This window comes from Armigeres subalbatus, chromosome 3 (assembly GCF_024139115.2).
Source record: "Armigeres subalbatus isolate Guangzhou_Male chromosome 3, GZ_Asu_2, whole genome shotgun sequence".
Lineage (NCBI taxonomy): Eukaryota > Metazoa > Arthropoda > Insecta > Diptera > Culicidae > Armigeres > Armigeres subalbatus.
In genome coordinates, this window is record NC_085141.1 from 240,708,799 (window position 1) to 240,734,104 (window position 25,306).

The 25,306-nt window shown below is 38.2% G+C and overlaps 1 protein-coding gene across 5 annotated transcripts in view; it reads right to left on the minus strand.

Annotated features, from left to right (window-relative positions):
* LOC134221273 (mucin-5AC-like) overlaps positions 1-25,306 on the minus strand; it is a 351,796-nt gene that overhangs the window by 189,774 nt on the left and 136,716 nt on the right. The window lies entirely within an intron of this gene.

Here is a 25,306-nt window from a genome sequence, read left to right on the forward strand (position 1 = left end):
CACCAGATCACCCCGATCGCAAGGTGCAAATTGATATTTTCGATCAATCGCAGCTACATTTGTTCGAGTTTTGTCGTCGTACTCAACGATTTCGTAAGCACACGCCTGATCAAGAAAAGCACAAGCAGTACCACTACTGCCCAAGCAGGTAAGTGGTCACCTCAAACCAGGCCGTAAAAATAACCATCGGTACTAATACCCGCTTACTGGTCTGGGAGGACCCGAAGGGGGGGTCCGCGACACTGCGATGCATACAGTAATCACGTACCATTGCGGATTGCACTGGGCAGACCTGTTGCCATCACGTGCGATACCTTGACGAACGAGGGTACGCTCCCCGTAATACACCTGTTTTGGATCTATGAGATTTTGAAATCACTAAGTAAGGAACGACCTTCTTGATCGATGCATGAATTGCTACAACGCTAGGGGGCATGATTGGCATTCATCCATTCATCCATCTATGCAATGTCACACATGAGTGTATGGTTTGAAAGGAGTGTGATTATCAATTCAAATACGAGTGCATTGCATCAATTAGCGACAGTGCAGCTCTCGTTGGTGCAGCTTGTAATTATATGCGGGTATACGAAAGCTGCATGCAATTCGAGCTAATCGTTTCAAATGTCACTCCGCTGGTGCTCGGATCTATCACGGTTGAATGCAACTTGTACTTTCATTTTATAACGACTTTATTTAATGGTAGCGCCACCGGAATGTGATTGAATAGCGTTACAATGGCACTGAGATTTGTGGTTTTAATTATATGAAATTAGCTGCTTATGGATTGAAGTTGGCTTTTCAAATCCAGTTCATGGTTGAATGCCGAGTCAATAAACGTCAAATAATGTAAAAATAGTCTCAGTTGAGTATCAGGTTTCAATTCACTCATTCGATTCTTCGTTGATTTATTTTAAGCTAGAACAAAGAACCACAAGCGGCACGGATTTCTACGGCCAATTCATTATCACGCATTATCGCAACTTCACGAAATAATTAAGAAGGAAAACCAGTGCTCTAGTGCTCCCGCGCGTGCTAATGACCCTTAATTTCCATTTTATGTCTTGAACCATATCCCTAGAGACCCATTAAATTAGCAACGAAGCATGCGGTCTGCCGGGGGATAGCCAAAGTTGCAGCAATGGGAAATCCAAGCTGTGGCATCTAGACTTTTATGGAGTAATGGAACAGTCTGAATAATGCGATGATGGTAGGAAACGTTCAGAGCACTGTGTCGTTACCGTAAATATCTTTGCAATAGTGCATTTTTCTGCGGATGATACGAAATGGAGCGCTTTTTAAGTAGTAAGAAATCAATTAATTCTCGCTACTTTTTCAGCATTATGTGCTCCAGCTGGGAGACATCGCATTTAAGTGATTCGAATAACCAACTTTTTAAACACTTAAAATTGCAATTCTAGGACAATGCTAATATCATCCTCCAATCTTAGATGTACATGTTCATGATAGTTCCTCTAGGATACGGCAACATGAAGATTTTTATATACACAGAAGTTGATTTAAAAGCGAACGGAAGGCAATTTTAGTACTACACTCATCTCATTAATTATACTTAGAAATTCCTGATATCATTTAAACATTCTGAGATTTAAAATATATGATTTCGCACGTTGACTTGGCCCCACGGTACAATGCGCGAACACAAATTAAGACCATGCTAAAGTGGCTGGGTTCGATTCCCGGCCTGGTTTACATATGATATAGTTTTGTGTAGATACTACTAAAGAATACTCACAATAGATGAAACGATTTTTTCATTGAAAAAAAAAAAGAATTCCAATGGCACTCTTGTGCATATACACTTCCATATGAATCCATATAAGTTAGAACGAGCATGACATCTTTCTCATACATTTCCCAATATATATTCCACCGGCATAAATTTCACGGCTCCAAGATACATAGAACGTGATTTATTGAAACGACACTCGGTTCAATTGATGGCACTTCGCTCACGGTGGAAGCAAAAATGAAAAAAATCAACATGGTTCGGCCACGCCAAAAATGAAGATATTTATCATTAATTGTGATAAAATTGGATTGGCATCCAAAATTTTGTGTGGGATGTATAATGTATAATATCTAAGAAATGCAAAATGTTGAGTTTGCCAACAGATTTATGGCCGTGGAATCGAAATATAAAAACACTGATTATTTTTAGGAAGAATATTCCACCACAGAGACACCGAGCGTCGTCTTCTTCGAAGCTTCCACTGCTTTCTGCTGCTGCGTGAGTGACACGTTCACTTAACCACAGTCAGTTGATATCTACCTTAGGTGCACTTACAATATCGAGGAGCAGACGAAAACGCACAGCACATGGGCGGTGGTGGAGCACTTCACGCCGACCGTACTCCTATAGCGAAGTTGACGATAAATTATATCATTCTTTCCAGTAGTACGAGGTAATTGACTCGTACCGATTTGCCGCGTGCACTACCGCCTTTCTTTGCTGACATATCGCTGCTTGGCGAAAACTTCACCACCGTATGCGTTATATTGAACGCACCATATGGTTGTACGTTTTATATTCTGAAGTCGGAAGGAAACAAAAATAGAACGAAATCTATTACAAACGTGATACTCAGAGGCTTCAATTTTGTAGTAGGAAGAAAGACAATTTGGGCAGCATCCCTACTCCGGTCCCTAACGTTTATTACCAACCAATCATGTCCTAAAAAAAAGGCATTGCAAACCATCCCATCTTTCGATACTGACGAATTGTTGGAATATTAATCTTAGTTATCGATCTGCTCAGTAAGACGTCGTATACTAATTACGTAAGCACTTATGGGGGAAGGGGGGGTTTGACATTTTCTTACGTTATATAAATAAAAAATGATTTGTATGGGAAAAATCTTACATGGAGGGAGGGGGTTGAAAAACCCAGAAAAATTGCTTACGTAATTAGTGTACGGCCCCTAAACAAAGTGCAAGTTCGTCATGGAGAAACACATTTTCACAGCTTTTGTTGTAGCAGCACAGTGGCCACGTGAACATACTCCGAACTGCACTGACTATTACGATCATGATCAAATGCTCAATTGATAATGTACGTCAACTATCTATGAAATCATTTGTTATGATTTTCCTCTGTTTTTAGATTTCATAGTGGTTGAAATCCGATAACTGTCGCTTGTTTGGGATACCCAATTACATTAATATTTATTCCTGTCGTGAAACGTCCTCTGGTGGTCTATCAGTATACATAAGAAGTGCGTGAAGTTACAAGATTGCGAAACATATGCACTCTGAGGGAATGCATCTTATTCACATTGAGTTAGAAGAAAAGGTTCTTTTTTTGATGTAGTAGGTGTATACAAATCTCCATCGACTTTACAAAATTTCACGATGAGCTTGAAAACTTACTATCAACTCACAGTAACTGTCCAATATTTATCATAGAAGATTTTAATATACCAATTAATCTAGGTGATAACAACATTGTCTTTCGATACCTAAGTCTTTTAGATTAATATTGTTAATGTCTGTTCCATCACGTGCGTGACTCGTCCTATAAGCAACAATGTCTTAGATCATGTTGTTATTAGCAGGGTTTGCAGAAATCGTTCTCAATAGCTAACGAACAACGATAAAAGAGAGGTAAAAACTGTTCCGAATCATCATAACAAGCCATGATAACAAATTTAAACTTGTATACAAGTGCGAAAAAACAGAATCGGATAGGCAGCCCCCACAGAAAAATGGAAATCTCGGGTACTTATTCAAAAGGACGTATGTGATTTTGTAAACAAAGACTAAAACGTCGATTTGTCCAATCTGATTATCCCACGCAAATCATCACCACGGACAGGTAGGGGAAGCCTTCAGCTACCTGTTGGTGGTGTGGGTTCTGAAGGAAGTAACATCAGATTGGACAAATCGACGTTTAAATCTTTGTTTACAAAATCAGATACGTCCTTTTGAATAAGTACCAATATTGAAATCCAAGCTTCAATAAAACCACACGAGCTATTTTTGTGGCTGTGTAACTGTCGCTCATCTAGATGCTGTTCTGCATTAGGTCCATTTTGTGTGAAACAAACATATCTCTGTGTTATTGATTTTAAGCGTGTGGTTATTAGGAAAGATGATTTCTCAAATGTTAGAAACGACACAATTTTTTCAGATATTAGTGATCATTTGATCATTGTTTCATCATATAAAATTAGCAACCCTAAAGAGTGTATAATACTCACTGAAAATATAAACAAAAGAAAACTCAACCATAAGTTTAAGCACTTTATGGAAGGTTATACGTGTTATGAAGATGTAGATGAATCAATAACAATTCCAACATCTGCGTACAATAGTATACTAGCAGACTGTACGAAACCAGTAAGCGGAAAAGTAATTGTTTAAACTAAACATTATCTATGGCTAGACTATTACGCTTGGCAATGGATAAAACTGATAAAAATATCGAAAAAAAACTAAAAATCAATCCCAGAGATGAACACTTACAATACATGTTTCAATATGTGTCAAAAAGACAGATTGTGCAAAAAGTCAAATAAAAATAAATATTACAAAAATCATGTCAGGCGAAAGTATAGAAAAATTTGAAGGAAAATACATTGAGGATTGAATTACATACCGTAGCATACATATTTGCTTTGTTATTTCTAAAATTATAATGTTTGAAAAAAGAATATAGATGCGTCCATTACCAGGGTGCTCAGAAAATGAGCTTTTTGGTGTGGGTGCTAGTGGTGGGCAATTCAAAAAAGAAAAAAAAAGTGGGAGATGCCATCGAAAAGGTGCTTCTGACGTCTTAACGATATTGTTTGATGTTTTATTCTTTTGTTTATTTGGGAATCTCATTTGGCGTGAAGCGTTACGGAGCCGAAATCATGTTTTCAAATACAGTTCTTCGTGATTTTTAGATAACAACCCGGCGTTTCTCGGAGTTGCCAGTTTGTTTACAATTGATCAACAGGGTAATTGTGTTTTTTTATTGATAATTCATCATTTGATTAAAAGAAGGCAGACTTTGCTAGATAATAACATTTTCACTGGCAAGTGGAGATATATCAGCTTCCACACTGATATTCTTCCCTCCCCCTTCATACGGGAGTTTGGCAGAAGGAAGGTCGTGCAATTTATACCATCACAAATATTGCCCTTCGCTTGCTTTCATATTGACTTCTATAAATCATTCTTCATGCTTGCCGTATCCTAACGGAACAATCAAATTTTATTTTGGCCTCTAATTCTATCATGACCATGTACGTCTAAGGTTGGAAGAAGATATTAGTATTTTCATATCACAATAGCTTAATGTTTATTTAGCACTTCCACAATTATTACCTGTGAGGTTCCTAAGCTAAGTTACCATTTTTTTTTGTATTTGTATAACACGAGATTAACACGTTGAAACTTTTATGCCTAAGAAACCCGGGCCAGAAGTTGAACCCAGCCTCCTTCAGCATAGTCTTGCTTGGTAGCCACGCATCTTTCCAGACGGCTAAGGTCTCCCAGATAATGTAGAAGATTTCGAAATTTCCATTGCCCCTTAAAAATTCTTTATTATATCTCGCAGACGGGCCAGATATAATGAAGGGATTATCTCCTCTCTTTACTTGGTTACGGATAGACGATTTTATGAATAATCCTTTATTTCTTCCTTTCGCATTATACCGAGACAACGTATTCATTTAAATATGACATTATATCCTCCCTTCGCTTTGTACCGGGCAGACGCAACCATTTATAGAAGCATTACCCCTTCCTTCGCATTATACCGGGCAGATGCGTTATTGAAGTTTTTTTTTAACTCATTTCGCCTTATACCGGGCAGACGCATCCATTCAAAAAAGGCATTAGCCCTCCGTTCGCCTTATGTCAAGCAGACGCGATGTTATAAAGAACGGTTCATCTCCTCTTTTCATCTTATAATGGGCAGATTCATCCATTTAAAAAAGGCGTTATCCCACCCTTCGCCTTATACCGGGCAAACGTGTTCTTTTAAAGAAGGCATTATCAACTCCTTTCGTTTCATACAGCAGACGCATCCATTTATAGTAGGCATTATCTTTTCTCTTAGCTTTATACCGGACAGATGCGTTAATTCATAGAAGGAGCTATCTTCTTTCTTTTATTTATACCGAGCAAACGTGCCAATTTCAAGAAAGCATTGTTTCCTCATCGACCGGATGCGGTCATTCAAACAACGCATTTCCTTCTTTCATTGCTTTTAATCACAATCTAGAAGAATATAGCCCGCCCTTAAGACGAACCAGCCTAGGGCTCTAAATATAAAAAAATGTAATTGATGATGATAATCTATTGTAGCAAGGCACTTGCCGATAGCACTGGCCATATCTGACAAACGATTTGATCATGATTATACTACTGTTTGTATTTCATCAGATTCCTGTATGAAGGGCCAAAAATGGGTGAGGTGGTTCCATAAGCAGAGACACTTATGCGAATCCACGGGATGAACAGAGAATCTTCTTCCAGACGAAAGTTCGTACATACAATAATATAATCTAGCCCTCGTTTCCCAGATTGAACTAATAGATACGGCGAAGAAAAAAAATGTAATTAGGCAAAAATCGGTAAATAATTCAATTATAATTTTTCTTACTGAATTCCGCCAAATGGCATTACGCGGAATGATTTTCGGTGAAAAGGTACATTACGCGAAATGTTTTTCCGAAAAAAGTACATTCCGCGAAATGTGTTTCGGAAAGTTGATACATTCCGCGGGATGTCACACCGCGAAAAGAAATCCCGCGAAATGTTCTTCGGCGAAATAGTGTACAACCTCACGAAAGGTATGATATTGTCGAGGATTTGCTATTTATGATTTATTCGGTCATTAGATTTTGAAGGAATTTTGCAATGTCAAAAAACCTTAAATTAACTGAAAAAGGGGAATTAAGATTATGCATTATGTCTGACGTAATTACGCTTACCATACTCATGCATAAAGTCGCACTCTACACCATCCACACACCTCCTTTTCCCCAATCATCCTCCCATTTTAAATCGTCTGCTAAGGATAGAGAATATGTGTCCCAATATTAGTGGAAATTGGTTGAAGGGTTTAGGAGTTATACTGAATTATTTGTTTTCTAAACAATACCCAACTCCAACAACTCCCCCATTCCAAAAGCCCCTCCCAGCTTCTCTAAAACCGTTTTCTAAGGAAAGGAAATATTTTTAGACCAATATTTGAGAAGGACATAACAGCCAAAATTTATTCCTTCTGATTTTTTGTCCACATATATAGCTATATATGTAGATGAAGAATAAAAAGGAATGAATTTTGGCTGTTACGCCCTTTTCAAATGTTGGTCTAGATTTCAAACTTGGTGGAATATGGTAAAGGGGTTCAGAAGTGAATTAGAAACCGTTCGTCTTCTACGGAATACATCTCCCCCACACCATCCCCATTTCTAAGGGTCATACCCTCCCAGGGCTTGATTTATGGGGGCCGGGGGGAGGGGGTGCATGACCTCGGGCCCCCACAAATTTTATGTACCAAAACCAACCTTTTTCGCACATTTTGGGGCCCCCACAAGCTGTCGGCCCCGGGCCCCCTTCCGGCTAAATCCGGCCCTGCCCCCTCCCCCATATACATAAAGAATGTGTGTTCTAAATTTGGTAGAATTTCAGAAGTTATGATTGCTCCTACATACTAAAATACAAACATTGAGTCTCTTATGTATATAAGATAGATAGACAACTACTTTCCTCCCCCAATTATGGAACACTCTTGCCAGAAAGCAATAATTTTACAATGCAATTCACTATTTCCAATGTAAATGCATTTCTATCAAACATATTATTGCTATAAATGCGCAAATTGCTTTAAACTTAATTTATTTGAGAAAATATTTTTTTATCAGTGTTCCATAATTGTGACCACGACAATGTTTCCCAACAGTTATGAAACAGTTCAGTCTTTCCTGTATAAATAGCTTCTTAGCTGTATGAACTAGTTTGTAACTAATATTTGCATAAAAACGGCGTTGTTTACATTCGCCGCCATCTTGAACATAAAGTGTTCCATAATATGGTTATTTGTCATCGGCTGAAAGTTCGAAGGGCCCTATTCGCAGCAGAAATACGTCTTTTCACTTCACGGAAAACGTCATTGTCACATGTAACAAGCGTTCCAAGGTGAACAAATTATTCAACAACTTCAAACAGGTCTCCATCAAGCACTACCTGCGCACCAACACCACTAGGTCTACCTCTATCACTACCCGCAACCATGTTCCTTGCCTTGGTGGAGTTAATGGTTAAGCCTATCCTCTCCGTCTCCCTCTTCAGTGGAATGAAGGCCTCCACTACTGCCCTGTGATAAATTAAGGAGTACTGCTTGCAGTTTTTGAACTGGGAGTGTCCCAGGTGTTAGGTTTTGCCTAAAACTGTTGATCTGTATCAAGGAATCGAAAGAATCGGTGCCTATTTGTTCAAAAACAGTGTTTTGTTGTTTTCTCGGAATTATATAAAATGGATATATTGCTCTTAATATAGCAGTGCAGTGTAGGCAAAAGGATAAAAAATCAATGTTGTTGCTGGGTCGTATCGTTTGGTTAAAGGTAAAGGTTAAAGCGATAGCCGGGGAACGCTTAGGATGGAGATGTTTCAAGTCGGTCCTTTGCACCATCGGAGGTGTACAGGATCCATAAGTAAGTAAAGTAAGTCGTATCGTTTGCAGCACAAGACTCAATGGCTAGCTATATCGAATAGTAATCCGCTCTATACAATAAATACATAATCTATTTAGCTATAGTTTATGTTGCTTACCTTAATGGTGCATTCTAAAGCTCATCTTTTATATTTTGAGTAAAAAGTGTTCCGATAGTAGCAGCTCCTGTCATTATTACCTAAAATGAATCCTCTATTTATTGGTGCAATGTTGCGATATTTTCTAATTCGTGTTCCAATACTTACGAATCCCATTGTTTCCATACGGAACTCGCAACTATAAGAAAACTACCGCAACTATTGGTACAAATCAGATAATGAATTGACGTATTTCAGTGATATTTTACCGATTTAAAAAAAAAACCAGAACTGTTTTCCTCTTTTTTTACGTAATGACGGATCAACTAAGGACGATACAAATATTTATAAACTATTCTGTCTCCCTCCTCAGGTTTTTTGCCCAAAATTATATTTTGAGGAGGACCAAAATAAAATTCAGATAATTTGAGAATTTTCAAAACATTCTTAAACAAATCCGAGGAGTTTTTAATTTTTTCATTTTAATATTTATTTTTCATTATCCCGCCCACCCCCCCTTGACCTACCGGTGACCGATAGTTAAATAAAATATTTGTAAGGGCCTAAATGATAAACGTTAAAAAATAACCTTATATGTTATGGCAAAAAACCATTCGAAAATACTTATACTTTTCTTTATGTCACCTAATGAATAACCCCATATCAAAAAGTTAATAACATTCATAAGTTAATGAAAAGTATAAGTTTTGGAATGTATGTGACTCATGTGATGTATATTTTTTTTCTTATACATATCATTAAGCGTCTGGTTTGGCGAAAATGTATTAGAAATCTTAATAATAAATACACTCAACCTTTTTTTTACGGCAGTTTTTTATACGTCACTTTGTTTTACTCGGCACGTGGCGTGAAAAGAATTTGAAACATCTTTTTACGGCACGTGGCGTGAAAAGAATTTGAAACATCCAAAAGTAAGCCAATAAAAAGGCACTCTTAGAAACCCAAAGAACAAAGTAGATGCTTTGTATATTCATCATTTGCTTTCAACAGTTGTCCCATTTCAGGTCATCCAAAAAATTCTTGGAGTCTACACGCGTAACCAAGGACCTAAGGTCTACAAGCGTAACGAAAGGGCTGTTATCTCTTTTTTTAAATGATTCATGCCCTATTTGATATATTAAACCAAATTCCATTCCAGGTCATCCAAGAATTCCCTTGAGTATAGGTCTTGAGGTCTACCCGCGTAACCGAAGGGCTGTTATATTTTTTTTTAAATGGTTCATGCCCTTTATGATCTATTAAACCAAACTCAATATGCCTTAAGCAGCCGTTCCTTTCTAGGTCATCCAAGAATTCCCTAAACTCCTCAGCCGCGGTTTCAACCCAATTATGTCCTCCGAGTATTTGTCTTTCACTTGCGTCTCAAATGTAGGCATATGAATTGATCTAAGATCTCCAAATTGTCCTGGAGTTTGAATCAAATGGTCTATCGAATCAACCAACTTTCCTGATATCCCCAGCCACGGTATCAACCCAATTAAGTCCTCCGAGTATTTGTCTATGAGATGTTGCAACATCTCCACATTGTCATGGAGTTTGAATCAAATGTTCTGTCGAATCAACTAAGGCCTTCATGATGTCCCCAGCCGCGGTAGCCTAGAATATCGCATCTCTTGTACATAAAATGTGCTTGGAGGACGCGATTGGGTGCATACCTGTGCTGGGGACACAGGTCAGTTTGGTGAACCTGGATCATGTCATATTCTTGAATAAAATATGTGCATGTGCTCCAGCCTAGGGCTGGAAGCCTCGTTAATAAATTAAAAAAAAAAGAAAAAAAATGGGTACACACCTTCATTGGGGATACAGATCCAGACGAGGTTGATTTGGTAGACTACAGTGTTAACCCGATTTTGTCACTCTCCGATTTTGTCTATCCCCGATTTTATTACGTCCCGATTTTGTCACGTTTTCAACCCAAAAAAATATTAAAATTTTATTCGTTCTTTTTATTTTCGTAAATATTACCGCAAACAACAATGATTTTCATAAAATAATTTTCACCGCCTGTGATTTATACAAAATAATTTCTGAGTACATGCCAAGTTTTTTCAAGCCTTTTCGACCGTTCACGCATTTTACCTTTCTAAGGGTAAAAAAATCGATTTTGTCACATTTCCTATTTTATCACCCCAAAATTCAATAAGGGGTGATGAAATCAGGTTATTCCTATGTTGGTTCCTACTCTATAGGGAAATTTGGATGATCGCAAGTAAACATTAAATTCTGGGAGAACACAATTGGGGTGATACCGTTGCTAAGGACATCATGCAAGTCGTTGTTCATTTGGTATGTAATCTAAATATACTTAGTGGACATAATGGCGTTGATCTCGTGGCTGGAGACATAATGGAAGCCTTGGTTGATTCGGTAGACCATTTGATTCCGTAGACGAGCCAGCCCTAGGGCTAAAAGTCTCCTTAATAAACTGGCTATGATCACATATTTGTAACAATCGACAAAAGTAGGCATGGGAGAAATGGAAGGATAAAGTTTAAGATATGTATAAGTATAGAAATCTAAGTAATTTTCTAAAAATTAACAGAAATTACTTAAAAACTTTTTTTAGTTAAATTTTTTTCTAGCAACATTAACAATACTTGTTCTTTGAGTACAAATTAACTGCGTAATTTTTCGTTCGAGACACAAGGCATACCGGCGACAACATTTTCCAGTGTTACTGTTATGCGATCATTTGGCTCAATGTTACAAAACAACTTGGTAGGTTTTTCAAGTTTTCCAGAACATACCTTCTGATTTCATCTGACCAACTCAAAGAACCAACAATTTGAAGATGATTCATCGGTTTAGCTCAAAATCGAAAAAAATGCAAATGTTACAAATATGCGATCATGGGTAGTAAAGACAATAGAAAAAAAACTTTTGATTCAATCTCTAGAACAATTGGGAGATCTTACAACATATTACATGCCAGAATTTGAGACGCAATTCGCAAGCTATCCAAACTCCAGGACAACTTTGAGATCTAACAACACCTCATATGCCTTGATTTGAGACAAGTGAAAGACAAATACTATAATTGAAGAATATCTTCTTCTTCTTCTTCTTCTTCTTCTTCTTGGCATTACATCCCAACACTGAGACAGAGCCGCCTCGCAGCTTAGTGTTCATTAAGCACTTCCACAGCTATTAACTGCGAGGTTTCTAAGCCAAGTTACCATGTTTGCATTCGTATACCATGAGGCTAACTTTTATGCCCAGGGAAGTCGAGACAATTTCCAAACCGAAATAAGTCTAGACCGGCGACGGAAATCGAAGCCAGCCACCCTCAGCATGGTCTTGCTTTGTAGCCGCGCGTCTTACCGCATGGCTATGGAGGGCCCCGATTGAATAATATAATATAACATAATTGACACCGCGGCTGGAAACATCATGAAAGTCTTGTTTTATTCAGTAGACCATTCGACTGAAACTTCAGGACAATTTGGAGATCTTAAAAGATCTCACGTGCCTGGATCGGACAACATAATTGGGTTGATACCGCGGCTGGGGGCACCACCCAGCAAACACAAGATCGTATAACATAACGAATAAGCGTGTATTTTGCATGTAGTCAAATGAAGATATGCGCCTATATCGCCTCCACCAAGTATACTTATTCGCTATCCTATACGACTTTGTGTTGGCTGGGCATGGAAGCCTTGGTTGATTCATTAGACCATTTGATTCAAACTCTAGGACAATTTTGGAAGTCTTACAACACCTCATATGTCTTGTTATGAGACGCAAGTGGAAAACAAATTCTCAGAAAACATAATTGAGTTGATACCACGGCAACAAACAACAATCGCAGTCGCAATTCAATACATAGTTCACTTACATTTTTCATGAGCAAGCTTATCAAGATCAGCTTTCAGGTTAGAGGTCGAAATACGCAAGGAATTCTCGCTTAACTTTTCAAAAGGTCCTAAGTAACATTTTTTTCATGATTTAATTTGAGTATTGCAATCAACCGATTAACATGAAATACGTTGATTGCATTATTCAGATTAAATCATGAAAAAAATGTTACTTAGGACCTTTTGAAAAGTTAAGCGAGAATTGTCCAAATGTTCATCAGTTATCTTATTTCTAATTTTTGACTTTACTTGCTTTATTACGGAAAAAAGTTGTTCACAAATGTATGTGGATCCAAACAAAGAAGCTGCGAAAAGAGCATGTTTTCGCAGCTCTGGGAAGCGTTCTTCCGGAATAAATTTGGCATAGAATTCCAGAAGATCATGGCGATCAAATTTTTCTCGCAGTTCCGTATCGCACTGTAAATCAATGAGTTCCATTTGGATATTATCTGGAGCTTGCTCGACATCAGCACTGAATGAATCATCAGTTTAGAATTGTCTCATGCGATTTGAAATCTCCAAATCTTTGAGAAAAATAATTTTTCATCGTTTGGAGTGCCTCAACGTATTTTTTTTGTCGTCGACACGATGCAATTTCCGAGAGTAATGAAATGGGCCAAATTCAGAATTTCCATCTGTTCCTCCCACAACATGATCTTGTTTTTTTTTCAAACGTACTGATTTGATTAAGCATGCTGTGCACCAATTTACCTTTACCTTGGAGATTTAAATTCAAATCGTTCAGGTGCGTTGTTATGCCAGTCAAGAAAGCCAGATCTGCCATCCACACTGCATTATTGAAACACATCGCTGGTTTACCTTTTCTCTCCATGAATTCGACGATTTCTTTCCGAAGATCAAATACGCGTCGTAACACTTTTCCACTTGTAATGGTACTGAGAGAATTGCTCCGACACTTCTGGTAATTTTCGAAGATGGGTAATGGTACCTTCACGTTTTCCTATGAATAATTATTTTTTTATTATCAAAATAAAATGCTTCCGCGGACCGCATTTGCCACCCCAGCGGACCACATGCGGCCCGCGGGCCGCTAAATGAGCACCACTGCGGTAGACCATGTGATTCAAACTCCTGGACAATTTGAAGACTTTCAACATCTCATATACCTGGACTTGAGACGCAGGTGAAAGACAAATACTCGGAGGGCATGATTTTGATGACACCGCGGCTGAGGACATCATGCAAGCCTCAGTAGATTCGGTAAACCATTTGTTTCAAAGGAATTTCAATAGTTTACATTCGATTTTATGGTTCGGAGCGATAAAGGATAGTTGCAGCTTGCGCCCGAAGCAACAATCATGGTTGTAGCTTTTAATTCATTTGAGATATTAACGAAAGAAAAAAAAATCTATGAATACAGTTACGCCCTATGATTCTAAGCGTGAGAATTGTTAGTCATCTTGTGGATGGTATAACGGGTCTAACAATTTTGAAAACCCTTTTTTGCTTTTCGAGAATAAATGTAGATTATGAAAATATTTGCTCTATCTTGATTGTAGAATCAAACTCAAATTTGACTTTCCATTGAGAGTTTGTAGTTCCGTAATTCCAACAAAAATCTATCAAAATCAATCCGATGTCCGCGAGAATTAAGAATTTCCGTTAATATTTTATATTGATTTAATGACTCAGCCCTGAGTACAGTACTTTATTTTTTTATGATCAACTTTCCCGAAGTACCCATATTTTCACCTTCTCTGTTTAAGATATAGCTGTTATAGCTGTTTTGGGGAAAGAATTTCATTATTTCCATCGATTTTTTTTTGTTTTGCAATTATTACTGCTGTTTCTAAAAAAAAAAAATTTTTTTTCTTTTTGTTTTAAGAGGTAAATTAATTTTTTTGTAGATGGTTGATCGCCCATCGATTTTGCTTGTGCTTGAAGTTTGTACAATGTACATCATCATCATCTGGTTGCCGCTGGTGCACACACGCTGCGTTTAACATTGGGCGATATTGCTTCCATGATGATGATCTTGATTGTATTTTGTTCTAAAGGTGATGTTTTTCTCTGTGGGTGTCTTCCATCAAAAGATCGGTTTAAGAGTGATCCTTCTAGTATATTTAATGTTCGAGAAAGACAAAACGTACAAAACTTTGAAGTTGAACTACATAGATACAGAACCTTAATATTGGCGCACCCAATAAACAGCGTCTTTACTAATCTCACGGGTTCAACCAAATTGTCCAGCATTCTGAAATGCTGCCGAATGATGGCCAATCTGTTCATCTGTTCTGATGTTTTCACACACTATTTGACACAACGCTAGCTGGTAGCTGCTACGGCTTTTATCCGATGGGAATCTAAGACGGATTTTATTATTGCATGACGCAACTGATCTGCTTTTCGCATTAGGCGTTATCTTCCTATATAAGCAGTTGAAAGTCAAACTTGTGTGGTTGTTGTATGCTTAAGAGATTAAGTTTTAGTGCTATCAGCTTGGTGACATCGCGAAAACAGTGTGAGGGTAAGAATCATAATCTTTTAAGAGATTCATGGAAGCCTCCTGACCGCCCACGGAGACTTGATCCGCTAGAGATGATTTGAAATTCAGTTTCAAAAAGTCTGGAGAAATAACCATAGAATGTGCTAAGTGAGTGGTACCAGCATTTTTGCAGTGTTTCGTGGAACATCTTTGCTAATCTAACAAAAAAAAAATACCGGCGATTAAGACAGTTGTAATAAAAATCTGACAATAATGAATCACTGGAAGGATATTTAATAATTTGAAAAGTAATGATATTTTACATTAGGTTATTGCATAAACACGATAATATAATAAAGGGTCAATTCTGTTTTCCCTGTTTTTTAAAACTCTTGAATTAATTTTCACAAATGTTCCTTAAGGTTGCATAAAAGTGACATTCTATAAATTACGAGAAGGGTAGGCGTGCCAAAATTATTTTTGACCAGCTTCGAATTGTGCTTTAGCGAGGTTGATTTTTACTACCATGGCACTCATTTTTTTAACTATCATGTTTGAACTTGGGTTCAACGCGAGAAGTGAAACAGGCCCCAAGAAAGCAGTGCACCAACCAACCGAGCGGTGCTATCCCAGTGGGAAAGGTGACGTCAAAACATCATCATATCACATCGCAGCTCTTGAGTGCTGGGCTGGCTGATGCTGTGGTTGTTTTGTTATTGTTACCTACTGGTGCCGCCGTTACTGAAGCGCGATATGTTTTGCTTCATGCTCGCCCCCGAGTTATTGCTCCGTTCTCAGCTTAATGGAATTAAAATTAATTTTCATTGAACCTTTGGGTTAATTGCGTTCAAGGTGGCCATCCACGACAAGAAGAAGGGCAATGGCGTTTGTAGGAAATTTCTTCTCTAGAGGGGTCGTGAGAAACTAAATGAATAGATACTTATGTTTTGTGATAATAATTGTTGTTTACTCAAAATAGCAAATAAAAAAATGCTGAAATTTTTTCCTTCGTGATGAGATGCATTTTGAAAATGCATTTTTTAAACTCTCTAACTGCCAGCTACGCCAACGAGGACAGAAACATTTCACTCACCGTGCCGGCATCGTAAGTCAACGCTCTCCGAGGTTCTTGGACTATATTTGTAACAGCAAACTCCAGTTTATCCAGATCGGAGACCGGTTGCTTCACGATCGATCGGTAGCCTGATTCTTGCCAAGTGTGTGCGCTCGATTCGAAGGGAGAAAGCAGTGGGTTGCCATTCTAAGTGACGAGCTGCTTTCGGAACCGTTATCTATCTATGAAGGTAGTCATATTAAATGACATCCGTGCGTAACTTCTCGGTTTATAGTGGGTATGCTTTTAGAAGAAAAAAAAAATACAACCACCAAGCATTAGACCAACTAATTGATGGAATCATTGGGAGAGAGGAAATAAAGCCGCAAAACTAGTCACGATTTTGCTACTTACTGCTTAATCGCAATGTATAGGATGTTGATGCTCAGGGGCTTGAGTTTCGTGCAGGCTGCGCAGTTATCGCAGATGCAAAATCCATCGACACCCACGAGCTTTTGGCGTGTTCATGGTTCGCGGATCTGGCGTGTGGTGCTCGGAATGACTTCTTCTGTTGTAAATATTTGTTTTCGTATTGAATCACGTTTCCGAGACGCATTTCGCGAGTCTGTTCTGGAAATGTATCCAACAGTGTGGAAATTAAGCGGCCGAGTAGTTTCTTTCTGAAAATCTAGATCAATTGATGGATTGGAGAACTGAGACTAAAATGGAATTTGCTTTCGCACTTCAAAGTTGTTTGAAATTGCGAAATGAATTGGTATGAGTATAACATTTTTTGCATAATAGTGCTTCTTGTGGATCTTCCTTCGTCCCATTGTTAAGCATGTCATATCATTTAGTGTTCACTATTATTTTGCAATACTATACACAGAACCATAATATGTTATGTGTCGCTTCCACCATGCATGCCCCAATTTCGTTACCGGCAGACTATGCTCCGAAGCACCGACCAAGTTAATACCCATCCCGCAAGGTTGTTTACCATTTTACCACCCAGCGTTGTGCAAAAACCAACGGGAACACTGTTGATATCATCAAAATTTGCTTATTTATCCCGGCGACCAACCGGGACGCCACCAGCTGAGACGACGAAGCCCAAACCCAGATACCAGGCCATGTGGAACTGTTTCGGTGCCGATCGGACGGCGGCGGCTGTAACGTTCATTTAAAGAAACGGTACCGGGTTTACCTCGACATATCCCCTAACCGAAAAGGTAGGTGCACGAGAGCAAGAACATCATAAGTACAAGTAATGAATATAAAATGAGCAAGATTTCCGGAAAGTTGTGTGTGCTAAGCCGATGGCTAAATGGAAAATAATTGCATGTGGGTACCAGCGTGAGAGAAATACCATTTTTGTTCGAACCTTGAGTGTGCACACACGAGATGCTGTCTGACTTTGAGGTTACATAAGATTAAGGGATTTCGAAATAGTTTAAAATGTCATTATTCATATTTTGGAACGCGGAAGAGATTGGAACAGAACAATTGCGCTTTGATGAACAGGCGTGGATCACTCAGGGCTGACCTCATTAAGAACTGTGAATTATTCTCGAATAAGTGCAAATTAATGTTGAATAACGACTGAAATTGAAGCAGTGCTTCTCACGAAAATATTCCTACCAGCATTCACAGCTCGATCTATGCAGTAGTGCAATGAAAGAAATATATTAAGATATCAGCAAATTATTTGCTCAACTAGCAACGAAATGTCACGTTTACTTAGAAGCCAGTAAAACTGGGTTGGCTAAGAGCTCGGCTCGGTTGTGCAATTTTTTATTACTGCTTTCCAGATTTTGTCTGTCGCCGAAAACAACAACAATTCATAAGTTGAAGCTTTCAAAATAATTAGAAAAACCGACAGACAGATTTGGAAGATGTAAGAATACCTAACTTTTTGTATGGAGTTTTACAAAATTCTTTGTTTTTTAAAGGTATCCAAAATTTCAATTCGATGCCTACATATATCAAACGTGCAACGACATTATCATAGTTACGAGATTTTGTGTTTCACACGTAAAAGCTGTCTTTTGAGCAGCTACTTAGTTGACTTTTTGAAAATCATTAATTATTGTATCTTGACGGAATTTGACCTTCGGATATTTTGTATTGGACAATTGTGTTTTTCAAATATTGAGGCACTAATAAATTATTTTGTTCGCTTCGATAATGATGATGGATTTTATATTTATTGACGTAATTGCAATTTGACCTTTTTCTTGTGTAGTCTAGTTTGAGTCTCGCGCGCGTAAAGCAGATACAGTGTCGGACAAAACTATAAGACCAGAGGCCGTTTTTTTTATATAAAATGTTCAACTTTGGAGGGCTGTTTCTCGGCTTGTAGTTGGCCAATCGAGCTGAAATTTTGGCTGCCCGGGGGAATTTACTTGAATTTTCCTCAACCGAGGGTTCATATTTTCGGACCACGGACTTCGAACTTACAGACCTCTGAAAGGACAAAAAATAGGACCACCACTTTGGGTTAATTTTTCAGGGTCATAACGTGAGAATTGAGCCATGACCACCGGCCCAATGATAATTATTTACCAATATCTTTTGACATAGTGAATAAGTTTATTGTCTTGTTTCTTAGTTTTAGAGATCCTGAAGGTGGTCCTATTTAGAGGTCTGTAAGTTCGAAGTCCGTGGTCTGAAAAAATGTGACTCCTTGGCTGAGGTAAATTCCCCCGGGCAGCCAGAATTTCAGCTCGATTGGCCCTCCAAAGTTGATCATTTTGTATAAAAAACGGCCGAAGCATCACTACTGATATGATAATCTGTATACTAAATAAACAGGCCTCTTGAAAGGAGGCTTCCGGGCCTCTTGAAAGGAGGCTTCCGGGCCTATTGAAAGGAGGCTTCCGGGCCTCTTGAAAGGAGGCTTCCGAGCCTCTTGAAAGGAGGCTTCCGAGCCTCTTGAAAGTTGGCTTCCAAGCCTCTTGAAAGGAGGCTTCCAAGCCTCTTGAAAGGAGGCTTCCAAGCCTCTTGAAAGGAGGCTTCCGAGCTTCTTGAAAGGAGGCTTCCGAGCCTCTTGAAAGGAGACTTGAGGCCTCTTGAAAGGAGGCTTCTGAGCCTCTTGAAAGGAGGCTTCCGAGCTCTTGAATGGAGGATTTCAGGCCTCTTGGAAGGAGGCTTCCGAGCCTCTTGGAAGGAGGCTTCCTGAGTCTCTTGGAAGGAGGCTTGAGGCCTCTTGAAAGGAGGCTTCCAGGCCTCTTGAAAGGAGGCTTCCAGGCCTCTTGAAAGGAGGCCTGAGCCTCTTGAAAGGAGGCTTCTGAGCCTCTTGAAAGGAGGCTTCTGAGCCTCTTGAAGGAGGCTTCTGAGGCCTGTTGAAGGAGGCTTCCAGGCCTCTTGAAAGGAGGCTTCCAGGCCTCTTGAAAAGAGGCTTTGAGCCCTCTTGAAAGGAGGCTTCCAGGCCTCTTGAAAGAGGGAGGCCTGAGCCTCTTGAAGGAGGCTTCTGGAGCCTTTGAAAGGAGGCTCTGAGGCCTCTTGAAAGGAGGCTTCCAGGCCTCTTGAAAGGAGGCTTCTGAGGCCTCTTGAAAGGAGGCTTCGGGCCTCTTGAAAGGAGGCTTCCGAGGCCTCTTGAAGGGAGGCTTCCAGGCCTCTTGAAAGGAGGCTTCTGAGCCTTTGACAGGAGGCTTCCGGGCCTCTTGAAAGGAGGCTCTCGAGGCCTCTTGAAAGGAAGATTCTGGGCCTCATGTAAGGAGGATTCCGAACCTCTTGAAAGGAGGATTCTGATCCTCTTGAAAGGAGGATTCCGAGCCTCTTGAAAGGAGGCTTTCAGGCCTCTTGTAAGGATGCTTCCAGGCTTATTGAAGGGAGGCTGCCAGGCTGAGCCTCTTGAAAGGAGGCTTCCAGGCCTCTTGAAAGGAGGGCTGAGCATCTTGAAAGGAGGCTTCCGAGCCTCTTGAAAGGAGGCTTCCGAGCCTCTTGAAAGGAGGCTTCCGAGCCTCTTGAAAGGAGGCTTCCGAGCCTCGTGAAAGGAGGCTTCCGGGCCTCTTGAAAAGAGACTTCTGAACCTTTTGTTAAAAGGCTTTCGAGTCTCTTGAAAGAAGGCTTCTGAATTTTTTGAAAATAGTTCTCCGAACACTTTAAAAGAAAGTTTCCAAGCTGCTTGGAAGAACATAGCAAATAGTTTTGAAAATTCAACTTCGATATTTGATTAAGTTTGACAGAATTTTACAAGCAAGAACAATTTGAATTTATTTCGATTTAAAAGAGCATGCTCCAAAATGTGCATGAAAATACATTTAAAACCACAACATATTTTTATCTGTGAATGCTTCCGAGCTTCTTGGAAGAAGGATGCTTCCAATCCTCTTGCAACGTGGCAACCGAGCTATTCGAAAAAAAGCCTTCATGCCTTTCAAACGGAGGCTTCCGAACCTTTAGACTCTAGATTTTAGTTCAGAAGCATATTCTTAACATATTTTTATTATTCAACATATTGTTTCGATCAGGTAGATTGCATTGAAGAGTTTTTTTTAATTTGTTAATTCGAGGTTTTGTCCTTTTGATCTTTTGTTCTGCAGCCCTTCATACACTGTGCTGGTTGTTGAAGGCAGGATTTAATTTACTTCGATTTATTGATCGTTAGGGGCCATCCAGAAACCACGTGGTCATATTTTTGAAGATTTTCAACCCCCCCTCCCCCCATGTGGTCTATCGTGGTCATTTGGCAGACCCCCCCTCCCCCCCCCTTTGACCACGTGTTTTTTTTTTCAAGCACAAAAATTAAAAAAAAACCTATGTAACTAAAACATATGGTTAATCCGATCAATTTTGAAGATGGACAATTTCAACTGATTCAAAATCAAACTAAAACCCAGCATGGAAATTATAAATTTTCATTATTTCGAAGATTCTATTTTTTCTCTAATAAATAATCTAGAGCTGGCTCATCTCTCAAAATTTCTAATTCTTCATTGAAATTTTATTTTGATATTGACTCGTGGAATCCAATGATGCCATACTAAACATATTTTCTCGTTCACTCTGATGTCTTTCGAATAATTTCCCAAGGAACTTCTATTCCATATCTCGAATATGCTTCAGTCAATGGTGGACTCATAGAAGAATGAATGTATTATAGATCAATTATCATTTTGGAGTTCGGATCATTCGATTTATCCAATTAACCAAATTATGAATGATGTATGATTTAATATCCCATTAGGTCCATTGGGTTGATATGGCAATTGTTATTTGTACAAGCTACTACAGACTTTTTAGTTAAAAAAATTATGTTGAGCTTTTTAATGGAATGTCTTTACTTGTCATAAGACGAGTTTGTACCTTCCCATTTAATTCCACCACTTGATTGTACCTTGACAGATACGTATTTCGACCCCAACAGTAAGGTCGTCTTCAGTGTTTCGTACTTGACTCGACTTAGGTTATACAAAACTTTTAGGTTTTAAAACGTCCTGGAAGTCGTAATGTTTGAACTACTTAATCATTCAAGTCCGTGAACCCAGTGCTTCTAAGGCCCTACAAAAAGGCATAGTCATTGTGCAGCTTGATGTTGACTCAAGATAATTTTGGGTACCTTGTCTCTTAGATCTCATGTTAATGGAAATTAGGATCATATGCTTATTTCATCGGATTGGGTACATACCGATGATGAGGACATTACAAATGTCATGATTGATCACCCGAGAAGTCGTGGGCTGAACTTGAGAGCAATCACTGGCTTAACGTTCAGGATGACCCATCTTATCTGAGTGTTCAGAATGATTCAAACATTTCAACTTCATTTGCATGCTCTTAGAATCGAAATCTTCCCAAAGTTTCGGATAACTGAGTTTTCAGGGTCAGTCAAATTTCTATTTTTTTCTGTAAAACCAATATCTAGATGAACAATTTTACTGAAGAAAATGGTGGTCTAGCTCTCTTTTGTGATTGAATCTTCTTCTTCTTCTTCTTCTTCTTCGTTGGCATTACATCCCCCACTGGGACATTGCCGCCTCGCAGCTTAGTGTTCATTAAGCACTTCCACAGTTATTAACTGCGAGGTTTCTAAGCCAAGTTACCATTTCTGCATTCGTATATCATGAGGCTAACACGATGATACCTTTATGCCCAGGGAAGTCGAGACAATTTCCAATCCGAAAATCGCCTAGACCGGCACCGGGAATCGAACCCAGCCACCCTCAGCATGGTCTTGCTTTGTAGCCGCGCGTCTTACCGCACGGCTAAGGAGGGCCCCGTGATTTTATATACAATTTAAAACGCTGGGCATATATGACCCATCCGTCCTGAAAGGGTTGAGATTTGTTTTGGAATTCAATTTCAATCGTTATTATAACACTATTTATTACCCTAGATTGTTTTAGGAATAGGAGTGTTTTTTTCTGGAGCACTGCCACTTTTTTTCATATCGGCGGACTCTTCATAGTTCTAAGACCCTTTTATGAATTTAAAAGCATTTTATTTAGAATTTCATGTTGATTTTTAAATGCAAACTTCTCTATGTCATAACCTTTTCATACGCACTACTAGAATTTTGTGCATTATTGATCGAAAATTTAAAAATGCACCTAAATGTTCTAATTAGGTGCATTATTAAATTTTTCGATCAATTAGCCTAATTATTCAATATCATAAGAACTAGGCTTCTTAATCCTAAATAATTGCCTACATGTATTGCTTGGATGAATTTTAAATTCCAAGATCTTCCTAATTTTCAAGAATAATTATTCTGGAGTTGCAAGGAAACCCTTCAGAATAGTTAGAAGAAATTCTTCGAGTCTCCACGGAAAAATCTTCAGTATTTCAACGATTTTTTTCGAAATTCTGTGGAAAAGTTCCTAAAAAGGTTCGGTAGAAATTTTGAAGAACTAGAAGAATCCGTAGAAGGATCCTAAATGCATGAAAATTCAATAAACATCAAATTCGAAGAACTTCCGGCATAAATTAGAAAAAAAATCCAGCTTACTTTTTACAGAATCTCTAAAGATTTTTTCAAAATCCTGGGCAAATTTAATGAATCTTCAAAGGAAATTCTTCTAAATTTCCAATGGAATTTTTCGTTTTTCAAAAAAATCTTAGAAATTTTCAGCAGTTTTTAATTTCCAAAAGAAATTATTTGGAGTATACCAAAATATTTCCGATGGAAATTCCTAAGATTTTCAGTATAAAATCGAAAAAAAGTTCATCTAAAACACCAATAATGAATTTCCGAGGATATTTCGATGTTTTTACAAGTGGAAATAACGAAAAAAAATGCACTTTTGTAGTACTTGTGAAGGTTGTACTTTAGAAGCAATTTCAATAGGAATTCCTTAGAAAATGAAATCAAAATTTTAAAGATTTTCTGATGTGAAAATTCCTTAAAATTTTTAAATCATTTCTTGTGCTTCTTTGCATGGTAAAGATTTAAAGCAATGTTTAGCTGAACCTACAAAGAAATCAAAATGACTTTCCGAAGAAGAATGAATTTCCCATGAAATTTTGGAAGAATTTATGGTGCAAATTAAAAAAAACACGAACCTTGAGAATTCTAAAGATTTATTCTTTGAAAATCCAAAGTATTTTTGAAGATAATCCATAGACTCTTCCGTGGAAATTCTAAATAATGCCTCGAATAAAAAAATATTTGGAAAATTTAAAAATGTGATAGAACTCACAAAGAGCGTAAAAAATTTCATTTCAAAATTCCAAATTTGAAAACAAAAATCCAAAAACAAAAAATCAACGGTAATATCAAAGTGTTTCATGTGGCATTGGCTATTTAATTTCTCATGAAAATTCAGTAGATTTTTTCTTGAAAAATTTAGAAGTCTTCTTCTTCTTCTATGGCTCCATATTCCAACTGGAAGTTGGTCTGCTTTTAACTTAGTTTATTCTATTAGCATTTCCTCAGTTATAAGTTGAAAGTTTTAAATGCCAGCAATTGTACGATTATATATCTTGTGTAGCAAGTACGAAGGATACATTATACCTAGGGTGTCGACAATGTTTGACACCCGAAAACATCCTAGACAGGAACGAGAATCGAACTCGTCATCTCCGGATTGGCAATCCTATGCCTTTGCTCGTAAGGCTAACTGGAGACTAAACATTTTGAAGTGCACTCCTAAAATGCTCGAAAAACTTATTTTGGAAATGAAATAGAATTTCTGGTGAAGATTCGGAAGAACTTGTCGAAGAAATTCATTAGAATGTAAAAAATATGAAAATATGAACATTTTTCCACCAAAATTATATGTATTTCCCACGAGACTGTTTTGAATTTTCAGACAGAATTCACATGGAATTTTTCGGCATTTAAACTGGCGATATTTTGTTTTTTTCATGACCAATTTGTAGCAAAATTTTCCAGAGAGAATTGTTCAAAAACATTCTGAATGCTAGCACTTTATCAGGATTGTATGAAGTAAGGTCAAAGTTTTACAGGAAATTTTTACTGGATTTTTCCTGAATATCCACAAGACATTCTTTTGAAGATTTTCTTGAATTATTGTAAAAACATGAACAGTTTTCAAAATTGTAGCTGTAGTCCGCTGATGCAAAAGTGTCGGCGGCGTGATGCCAAAACCATCTGCGGCGGAATTTTTAGAAAATATTTTTCATTTTCTTTCCCAATTTTTTTTGGTGAAAATTGAGACTGAAACGAAACCTGCTTTTTTGTTTATTTTTTTTTATGGAAATAGGATCTAAAGCTAAGTTGGCCAAATAACTCAGATATGCATCGGCGTTGCGACCGACGCTGCGTTACCGGGTTTTCTCGATGCTTAATGCTAAATTCATTTTAACACTGAGTTGAAAAGACGCTACGTGGACATCGGCCCTAAGATGCGCTTTGCGTTTAATGATTAAATCATTAAATTTTGATGATTTGTATTTTTTACACCGCTATTGTTATTTACCAAAAATTTTCGTGTAAAAAAAAACCACGTGGTTCGAGAGCAACACCCCCCCTCCCCCCATGTGGCTTATCGTGGTCATTTTCCAAACACCCCCCTCCCCCCCTATATGACCACGTGGTTTCTGGACGGCCCCTTATGCATATTATCTACACAAGTTAAAAAACTTTTAAAATGAGTTTTGATTGGAATTGTAATACGTCCGCCATTATGGATTTTTGTCCGAGGTACCCCTCGAGGCCAGCGAAGGTAGCTCCAGGGGTACATGTACTCCAGC